Source organism: Nerophis lumbriciformis, linkage group LG05 (genome assembly GCF_033978685.3).
Source record: "Nerophis lumbriciformis linkage group LG05, RoL_Nlum_v2.1, whole genome shotgun sequence".
In the NCBI taxonomy this organism is placed as follows: domain Eukaryota; kingdom Metazoa; phylum Chordata; class Actinopteri; order Syngnathiformes; family Syngnathidae; genus Nerophis; species Nerophis lumbriciformis.
The window spans coordinates 33,334,969-33,345,721 of NC_084552.2; positions in this window are offsets into that span (position 1 = coordinate 33,334,969).

The following is a 10,753-nucleotide window of genomic DNA, read 5'->3' on the forward strand; positions in this document are numbered from 1 at the left end:
TGCTGCTGACCTACTCTAGCAAATACCAACGTTAGCAGAATAGAAAACCTTTACAGACACGTTTTATTTATATTATTATTATTATTATGTATTATTTTAAAATGTTGTCTGTCTATCTTTGTTGGCCCTGTGATGAGGTGGCAACTTGTACAGGGTGTACCCCGCCTTCTGCCCGAATGCAGCTGAGATAGGCTCCAGCACCCCCCGCGACCCCAAAAGGGACAGACGGTAGAAAATGGGTGGATGGATTTTAAAATGTTTTTATTATTTATGAGTAGTGTTATTCCAAAAAAAGGCAAACATTTGCTTATGAATGTGTATTGTACAATTTTTACATACATATTTCAAGTATATATTTCCAATGTAATAGGCTCCAGCACCCCCGCGACCCCGAACGGGACAAGCGGTAGAAAATGGATGGATGGATGTTATTTGTGTAATCTCGGTGGTGCTCCTGTGTACTACAACATCAAGCCCACGTACCGCCATTGGTACTCGTACCATAGTTTGAGAATTGTTGTGTGATATTACTTAAAAGTGACTTTATGTCATGTGAGGACGGAATGCATAGTAAAGGTTTTTTTACGCTAGTCATTGTTCATAGTTGTACCACATATTTACCATAACCACATGTAGTAACATGCTCATTATTTCTGTGAGATCTGCTTAAAATAATTGTCTAAAGATATAATAAATAAAACAAATTGTAATAGGAAAAAAGATCAGAAAATGTGACAGTACATACACTTCACTTTTTAAAATAATATTTGCATTTATGTTAATTTTTTTGTTTTTTAACTGTCAGATTTTTTGCAATCCCATTGTTCATTTTAGATGCAATGTTATTCGATTTTGGCTGAAATGAAGTTTTTGTTCAAATTATTTATTGAACAAAATAAAATATGTTAATTATGAATGGGTTCCAACACCAAAAAAATAATAAAAATACTGTAGTTGTTGGCAAACTGCACGAGAGAGTGAGAGTCCCTGATCTCATAGCTCCTGGCAAGAGCATGAGATGTTTGTGTTTTGTACATTTGTAAACAAAACCAACATTTAGAGGTTGAAAATAATTGTTTACTTAAACATCTTTTATTTGTGTGGCGCGCGTGTGTATATGTGGGCAGAGATAGATATAGATACACACACACACACACACACACACACACACACACACACACACACACACACACACACACACAAATTGTTTGGTTAAGATTTTACTTCAAGGGAAATACCTTCTGACATTCAAGCAAACATTGCCCATATCTGTTTCATCATAATGACGTAATTGTTGCACCAGAAAATGTCCTTAATTTTAGTACTGTTGATCATCTCAGAAATGATGTCATTCAAGTGCAGAGCTCAGCAGTAGGTCTGAGAGTGTGTGAGACAAAAGAGAGAGACATTATCCATAAGCTCCACCACTTTTAGAGTCCAATGTTTCTCTCCAAGCTGCCCTTGAATACCCTGGAGGCGGTGACATCGGTTGTTTGACGTCATGATGTCAGAGCTCAAGTTAAGGTTGTTGTTTGACGCACGTGCACATTTCTGTGGTTCGTGTTGCTGGGACTAATCGATTCATAAACAGCAATATTTGTTACATCATTTCTGCCTAGCAACAAGATGTGTCAAGATAGGAAGTCTCAAGTTTTTCTGATATGTAGCCAACCTATATGGTTGAAAGCAGAAAGGAAAACCATATCCACACACGGTCATTTATTTACAAGTATCTTGGATAACACAGCAGCAAAACAAAACCAATGTTGTAATCATGCCCAGTCAGCATTATTAATTAATTAATTTTGATTATTGTTTCTCAGCTGTTTGTAAATGTTGCAGTTTATAAATAAAGGTTTATTTAAAAAAAGAAAGAAAAAAAAGTAGCCTCTGCGCATGCGCGTAGCATAGATCCAACGAATCGATGACTAAATTAATCGCCAACTATTTTTATAATCGATTTAATCGATAAGTTGTTGCAGCCCTAAATGCATCATAATCAGTGGCGGCTGGTGAATTTTATTTTAGGAGGGGCTGAAAGTTTGTAAACCAAACCCCTGTAGGGGTGTCATACCCCCCAGAAGATTTCTTTGTGATTTTCACATACAAATATTGAAGATCTTTGCTCTTTCTCAACTCTGTGCTAATTTTCTTTTCACAAAATACAACCAATAGTATGTTAATGTTAAATCTTACTTGTGAAAAGTAATCCCCCGATTCCTATTTTCAACAGTTCGCACATTTGAGCAGGAAAACGCTGAACACCAGCCCGGCATCTTTGTTTTCTACCTGTCAACTGTCAGCTTAGGTTGCTCGCCGGCTTCATCACCACTTCAAGATGGCGGCCAAATTGCTCGCGTCACAGCAGCCAATGCTGCGTCTACTTATAAGATGTCTATGGTTATAATGTCATTGCAAACACGGCAATCTGTTGCGTCCACTGCAGTTCGCTACCTTATTCAAACTTTTTGTCAAGTGATTTTTTTTAAGCAGGGTTGCATGAGGTACCTACACAAAACGTTACGTTGGTCAATGTATCACACACAGTAACGTAACGTTAGACGGCGGTCAGCAACACTGCGTATTTTAGCCACCTACAAAAAGACAAACACAGTCAAATAAAGGTCAGTTAAAATGTACACTATATTAAGAATATGTGTACATATTGCATAGGACCCTGACATCTAAAAAGTACAACTCTGTTCATTGTTATGTTCATGTATTTGTTATGTTTTTCATGTGTATGCACACATCAACACACATACAGTATGAGATGAGATCAATGAGATAAGGTAAGAACAGGATAGAAACTGCTCTGGAACTAGTTACAATGCAATATGCCATGGAAATACAATGTTAACACTTTTGTGCCAATAAGTACAGTTGCACTTATTTTTTCAAATGTGTTTATTATGTAAAGGAATAAGTTAAATGTTTAAAATGACTGGTTAATAGTGCTATTATGAAGGGCAATGTCAGCACTATTTTTTTTCCTGCAATTTCAAATGCACTTGTTTTAATAAATAAATACAGCGTTTTAAAAGCATACATAATCTGTGTAAATATATTAGTCTGTGGTTAAAAGGACTTTAAAGGACTCGAAACTCAAAATGCAGGACTTGGGACTTGACTTGGGACTTTCCAGTCTTGACTTTGGACTTGACTCAGGACTTGCCTGTCTTGACCCGGGACTTGACTCGAGACTTGAGGGCAAAGACTTGAGACTTACTTGTGACTTGCAAAACAATGACTTGGTCCCACCTCTGGTGATCACTGCTGTAGGCTACCATTAATTAAAAAAAATAGAACAATGAAATAAACATAGTAATAACATCAAAACGTAGACAATAGGAAAAATGTAACATTGGAAATGTACAGTCTGTACCTTATATAAATGGTAGTAGTACAATAGAAAAATGTACAATATGGATGGATGGAGTGCAAGAATGGCAGCAAAAGTACAGTTGAGTTTACAAAAAACTACACCAAGGTCTTTTGATCTTGCACTAGTTATGTAATTTTGCATTATTAATCATGTCAATGGCATTTTGTAGTTTTCTATAAGATGCATTTTACCTTATAGAAAACTCCAATGGCGCAGCAGTCACATGACAGTGTTCGTTCAGATCAATAAGGTCATGTCTGTGCACTCATGCACCATACGCGTAAATAAATGGAACGTCAGTGCCCTGATAAAAAGTGTGTGTACTTTGAACGTGTGTGTCACTATGAAAGGAATTTCCCTGCCCCGAAGGGTGTTGTATTACAGGAGAGGCTAAATCTACTATGAAGTGTAAGAAATGGGTTGTGGCTTGAAAGTGGCAGTGAGAGTCTGCACGTATGCAACTTGACAGAACCTTGTGCGTGTGCGTGGATGGTCACCTGAATGGTGTGGTTTGGTACGCGGTCAAGATTATTGTGTGAAAATATTACGGTATTTAAAGTGGATCAAGTAATTTACTGTGATTAATCGTGAATAAATACAAGTAAAAAATCAAGGTTCATCTGATTTTAAAAATGTATTATTTGACAGCACTAGTTTAGACAAATCCTTTCCAAGTTTTTTATAATTGGCTTGAAAATCGACCAATATATAAAGAAGTAAACCAGTCCAGTGTAGTTTCAACCAGTATTGGGTTAATTACTGAAAACCAGTAACTAGTTACAGTTACTAGTTACTTTATTTCAAAAGTTACTTACACCAAAAAGTAATGTGTTACTGTGAAAAGTAACTATTTAGTTTTTTAAGGCTCCCATTAATGCCCTTTTAGCCTTCATTTCAGTACTGTTATTGCACTGGAGAATAATACAATCTGTTGATCAATTAAATGCATTTGCATCACTGAACTCTGCTAAGCAATGTGGTCTACATACAACACACAAAGATATGTTTCAAAGGACCAATTTATTTCGGGCCAGAACAAATTGACAAAACTATTTTAAATAGCTGCAACATAACATACATAAGTAACAAACCGCATAATAACAACATGTCACAACATAGCTGTAAACCTGGCTTCACCCAAGGAAGGCACACATGACATGATTATATGTCATGTCACTATATACAGCACACATACTGCTATACACAAAGCCTAACCAGGCGTTTTTCTCTCTCAAGGAATTGTGAAATAAAATCATGTCTTCAGTGAAGCCAAGAACACTCTACACCAGGGGTCCTCAAGTACAAATCTTGAAGGTCCACAAATGTTTTTTTGAAACAGGCTGGGTCCGTTTATTATCGGTCAAGCTTATATAGTAGCAGGAGGTAGGTAGTAGTTTAACATCTTCTTAAAATTAACAAAAATAAAATAAATATCCAATAAAATACATGAAAGATTTTCTTTGAAACAAAAATAAATAAGAACTTAAATAAAACTTTCAGTTTTAACAAAAAATAAATACTTTTAAACACAACCCTCCTATCCCTGGTAAACAAATGACCTCAACAGATCTCATTCATGTGCAAATATAACTATGGTACAGTACATCCCCATTGTGTAAAACACAGCTGCTCAATGGGAGAATTGGGCTCTTGGGGTTGAAGCCAAGACTTTGAACTTTGGCACAAAAGGTGTGATGGCCAGGCGGAGACACTGATCCAGGTGTTCATTGGTCAGTCTGCTGCGGTACTTGTTCTTCACAATGTCCATTGTAGAGAAGGCAGACTCACAGCTGTATGTTGAGCCAAACATTGTGAGGATGTGACAGGCCATCTTATGCAGCAGAGGGAACTTGGAAGGAATGACCAGCTTTGACCAGAAGGTGATGGCGTCCACTGAGCCTCTTTCAGTGCGACACTTTCTTGGAGGTCAATGAGCTCAGTCTGCACTGAAGCAGCTCTGGCCCATGGGAAGACTTGTTTTGCTTCTGCAGAGAACACACTCACATTTCTGATCAGGAATGGGTTTTCAATGAACAGCAGGACTTGTTTTCCCAAAATGAAGCCATCAAAGCGAGTCTTGAAATTTGCAATGAGTTTTTCCAAGAATTCCAAATGGCACTGATGATCTCCCTCTCCTTTGGTCAGTTCCAGAAGTTTGGGGAAGTGGAGCAGTTCCTCCTGTAGATACACAGTTTAAATATATATTGGGAACAATGATTAAAAATAGGTATGAATTATCAAGTGGAAGAAAATAGTGTGCAGTAGAAAATAATAATAACAAATTAGTTACCTGTATGTCACTTTTGAAAACCTCCAGCTTCCTCTGGAAGGAACGGACTTCTGACATCAGCTCACACACTGTGTTCTTCTTCCCATGTAGCTTGAGACTTAGGTCATTGAGATGGGAGGTTATATCAGCCAAAAATGCCACAGCTTCCATTTTCCCAGCATTTTGCAGAAATTCCAGGAACTGTTTTGCTTTTGCGCTATTTTGCTGGGACAGAAACACTTGCAGCTCTTCTCTAATGGCCCAAAAACGCTCCAGGACCCTGCCTTTGCTCAGCCATCTGACGTTGTTGTGCACGAGCAAATCATCAAAAGCAGCATCTACCTCTGTTAGGAATGTGCGCAGCAAGCGGTGCTGCAGTGCAGATGATGCTCTCAAGAAGTTTATGAGTTTCATCATTGTTGTCATGATTTCAGAGTACACTTCTCCAAGACTTGCACAAAGGACAGACTGATGGATTATGCAGTGATAAGATATCAGGCCAGGGTGGTGTTCTGTCAGACGTGGAACAAGTCCCTTCTCTCTCCCCAACATGGCTGGAGCTCCATCAGTAGCAATGGACACAACTTTCTTCAGATCTATCCCTTTTTCATGCAGCATTTCTGATATTGCTTTATAGATGTATTCTCCCCTTGTTTGTCCACTGAGGTTTGCCAGGCCCAAAACATCTTCAATAAACTCCCCCTTTTCCTCATCATAATACCTCACAAACACCAACAACTGAGCATTGTCAGTGGTGTCAGTGGACTAATCCACTGCTAGGGATATGCACTCTGCGTTTTTTATTCCATCACAAAGCTGCTTGGACAAATCACCAGCCAGTATTTCAGTACGTCTGGTAGCTGTGGCATCAGAGAGTGGGATTTGATTTATTTTAGCTGTCATTTCCTCCTTTTCTTTGCCTTCAAACATGGCACCCATCACTTCAGTCAAGCATTCTTTAATTATTTCTGCATCAGAGAATGGCTTCTTGTGTTTACCCAAAACCCATGCCACTCTGAGTGAGCACTCTGTTGCTATTTGTTGCTGTGTCATAGATTTAACAAAAATCTTGCTTGATGTTTCATATGACTTTTTCAGCCTCATTATTTCTTTTTTTCTTAGCTCTGAATCATGAGGAAATGTCTCTTCAAATTCGCAGTGCTCTTTCAGATAGTGACGTTTCAGATTTTCACTTTTCACCAGAGCAACAGTACTGTTGCATATTAGACACATTGGTCTGGTACTTGCAGTAGGTAGGATGAAAACATATTGCTCTGTCCATTCTTCCTTGAAACGTCGGTTTTCCCTGTCCACCTTTCTTTTACCAGCCTGAGCCAACTTGGAGCATGCCATTGTGATTAAATTCACATTCAGTGACTGACGAGTGAACAGTTAGCAAAGTAGCGAAAGCTTCCAACTTCCATGCACTGTGCACATGTGTATGACCCAGGTGGTAACAGCCTATCAGCGCGTCGTTGTGATAGAGAGGACAACCCCCGGAATCAGCCAATCAGAGTGGCGTTCTCTCGCTCTCACTCCGTCTCTCTCTCTTTCTCTCTCTGAGAGAGAGAGAGAGAGAGACGGAGTGAGTGAAACACGGAGAAGTGTAAACGAAACGTGGAGATATTTGACTAAAAACAACAAAGAACGTTGACTTGCGCTAGCGATAACTCAAAGATAAATACAATTATTATATTTTTTTATAATAATTATAATTATAATAATTAAAAAAACATTTTTTATTTTTTTTAATTTTTTTTTAACTATAATTCGTGCTGGGTCCGGACGGACACGTCGCTGGGTCCGGACATGGACCGCGGTCCGCCTGTTGAGGATCGCTGGTCTATACATTTAGAGTGATGTGATAATCAAACACTCTAGAAGTCTAGAATGAAAGAGTATATAAGAGAATTCACAGAGTGTGTACCTTCAGTGCTGAATGATGAGCAGATGATAAGCAGAGGCAGAATTTGGAGTGTTTTCTTTAGCTTGCTTTCCATGTTTATGTGCTCACTGTCCACTGTGTCCAGGTACTTGGAACATGTTCTCCGTGCCATTTGCTGTTTGATGCTCGATATCATGCTAATTAGCTGCCTGAAAGCGGGTGACTCCACTGTAGAAATAGCCTGCATGTCTTCTAGCACATACGCTGCAATGGCTCTATCAATGTTGTCCTGGCTAGCAGTCCCTCCGTTAAAATCCAGCTACTGTTGCTTAGGTGGAGGTGGAGGTGAAGTGTGTCTCTCTTTACTAGCTTTGTCGAAGCATGTTGCTTTTGTAGGTGTTTCAGCAGATTTGAATTGCTGTTTTGGGCAGTAGATGGGATCCATGAGCCAAGTCACAACTTACACACACACACACACACACAGCGCGCCTCTTGTGACACAGGAAGATTCAGAAGGACGACACCACAGCTCTCCAATAAAACACACTCAGATCTTCTCAGTTTCTAGCCGATACTATACAAAAAATGGTATTTTATTTTATTTTTTTGTCATAAAGAAATACAATCATGTGTGCTTATGGACTGTATCCCTGCAGACTGTATTGATCTATATTGATAAATAATGTATATAATGTGTTTTTTGTTGATTTAATTTAAAAAAAAAAAAAAAAAAAAAAAAGTATTTTATTTTATTTTAATTTTTTTTACATTTCTTGTGCGGCCCGCTACCAATCGGTCCACGGTGGTTGGGGACCACTGCTCTAGTATACTTTGCACAGTACATTCTCAGGGGGATTTTCCAATATGTGTAGGGTAAGGAGTGGTCTTAATGAACTGCAAACTCTTTGACCCAAAGAATGTGAGAAGTTACACCATGCTGCTCTTTTGAAATCATTGCACAGTTTGGTCCATTTTCTTGAACAAATGCAATTTTTCTCCCTTTTGATAACATGCCTGTGTAACGGAGGTTTGTACGTTGGTTGACCTCCCTCCCTGACAGCTTCAAGAGTGTGCTGACTATCAGAGTGGGTAACCCGGGCTTTTAGCTTGGTGGTAAGCATGCTCGCCTATCATGGGGGAAACTAGGGTTGGCTTCCTTCTCTTAGTGGTGGTAGGAAACAAACACAATGCACAACCGCTACTGTGGTGCCATGATCCGAATAAGAGAGGTTTAAGGGGGTGAGTGTGACGGTGTGGCACACAACGCAGACCGCTGCACCTGCAGATAAATGCTGACATACGCAACAAGAATTTCAAACATGTTCATCGGCATGTCATTAATTTTCTAGCGCTTATCCAATTCAAGGGTATAAATAATTTTGGGCACGGCTGTATATATCTTACGTAGAACCAGCTCCTAATTTGAGTTTTGCATCACATTGCTATTGTGTTTTTCTTCTGTTGAAATTGTACTTTGACACAAAAAAAACAAAAACACAACAAAGAGGACGCTAGTTCTTAGGATGTACATTTACTAGGGCTGTCAAAGTTAACGCGCATGCATCCTGTTTGACTCTCGGTCCATTCCATAGCGTGGGTAAATGTAGCTGAGTTCAGTCCATGGTGAGCCACAAGCGGGGGAAACTAGTGAGCAGAAATGGACAAAGAAAAGTGTACCTAACGAAAAGCCCAGGGTCCAAATCCATGCCAAGTCATCCTCCCAACGAGACAAGACTATTTTCACACGTAACAAAAATCAACTCGTAAAGGTTAATATTTAGTCCTTGTTTGGTAAAGTTATGGTACTCCGTACACCAAAGTAAAGTCCAATCAGTACCTTATAAAATTCAAACTTCTGACTCATTGTTGCAAATTGTTAATAACCAATGCTGTTTCAGCCGCAACATTAATGTTGCTACAATTACGTCTCTCCGGCCTACTGCCCTCGGTCATGACGGCCATGTAGGCTCCATCGACAGCCTCACTAGCAACTTTAATGTTGCCTTGCGCAACATCATTGATGGTATAGCACCGTTGAAACTAAGAAGGCAACTGAGAGACATACCCCCCGTTTCCATAAGAAACCAAAACAATCATGTAGAGAGCTGGAAGGCAAATGGCGTGCAACTATACACACATGCTTACCTTAGCTAAAACTAATTACTACTCTTATCTGGGACATTTGCTTTGATGTCTGCGCCTAAGAGTGAGCTCTTAAAACATTATTTTGCCTGTTTTCTGCTTATTTTGTCAACTATTTATTTTGCATTGGTCTATTTTAAAAGAAAAATGTTAATTGCTAGGTGGGATGCACACGACCAGAGGGTTCAGACTGGTTACATTCGATACATGTGGGATTTATATCCACATACGGAAGAGGCCTGGGCCAGATTTTTAAAATTTGGAATTGCAGAGTTTACATTGACAGGCGCAGTCAAGGCGTTGAAGGGATCCGGTTTGGTGGCTGCAGGATTAGGTCTCTGCTTCTTGAAGATGTGGTCCTGATGGCTTCATCTGGCCAGGATCTTCAGCTCTCACTGGATCAGTTCACAGCTGAGTGTGAAGCGAATGGTATGAGAATCAGCACCTCCAAGTCCGAGTCCGTGGTTCTCGCCCGGAAAAGGGTGGAGTGCCATCTCCAGGTTGGGGAGATCTTGCACCAAGTGGAGGAGTTCAAGTATCTCGGAATCTTGTTCACGAGTGGGGAACAGCGGATCGTGAGATCGACAGGCAGATCGGTGCGACGTCTTCAGTAATGCGGATTCTGTATCGATCTGTTGTGAAGGAGCTGAGCAGGAAGGCAAAGCTCTCAATTTACCAGTCGATCTACGTTCCCAGCCTCACCTATGGTCATGAGCTTTGGGTTATGACCGAAAGGACAAGATCGCAAGTACAAGCGGCCGAATTGAGTTTCCTCCGCCAGGTGGTGGGGCTCTCCCTTAGCTGTGTCATCCGGGAGGAGCTCAAACTATAGCTGCTGCTCTTCCACATCGAGAGGAGCCAGATGAGGTGGTTAGGATCAGGATGCCACCCGAATGCCTCCCTGGGGAGGTGTTGGGCCCGTCCTACCGGGAGGCGGCTATGGGCAAGAACCAGGACACGTTGGGAAGACTGTCTCCCGGCTGGCCTGGGAACGCCTAGGGATCCCCCTGGAGGAGCTGAACGAAGTGGCTGGGGAGAGGGAAGTCTGGGCTTCTCTGCTTAGGCTGCTGCC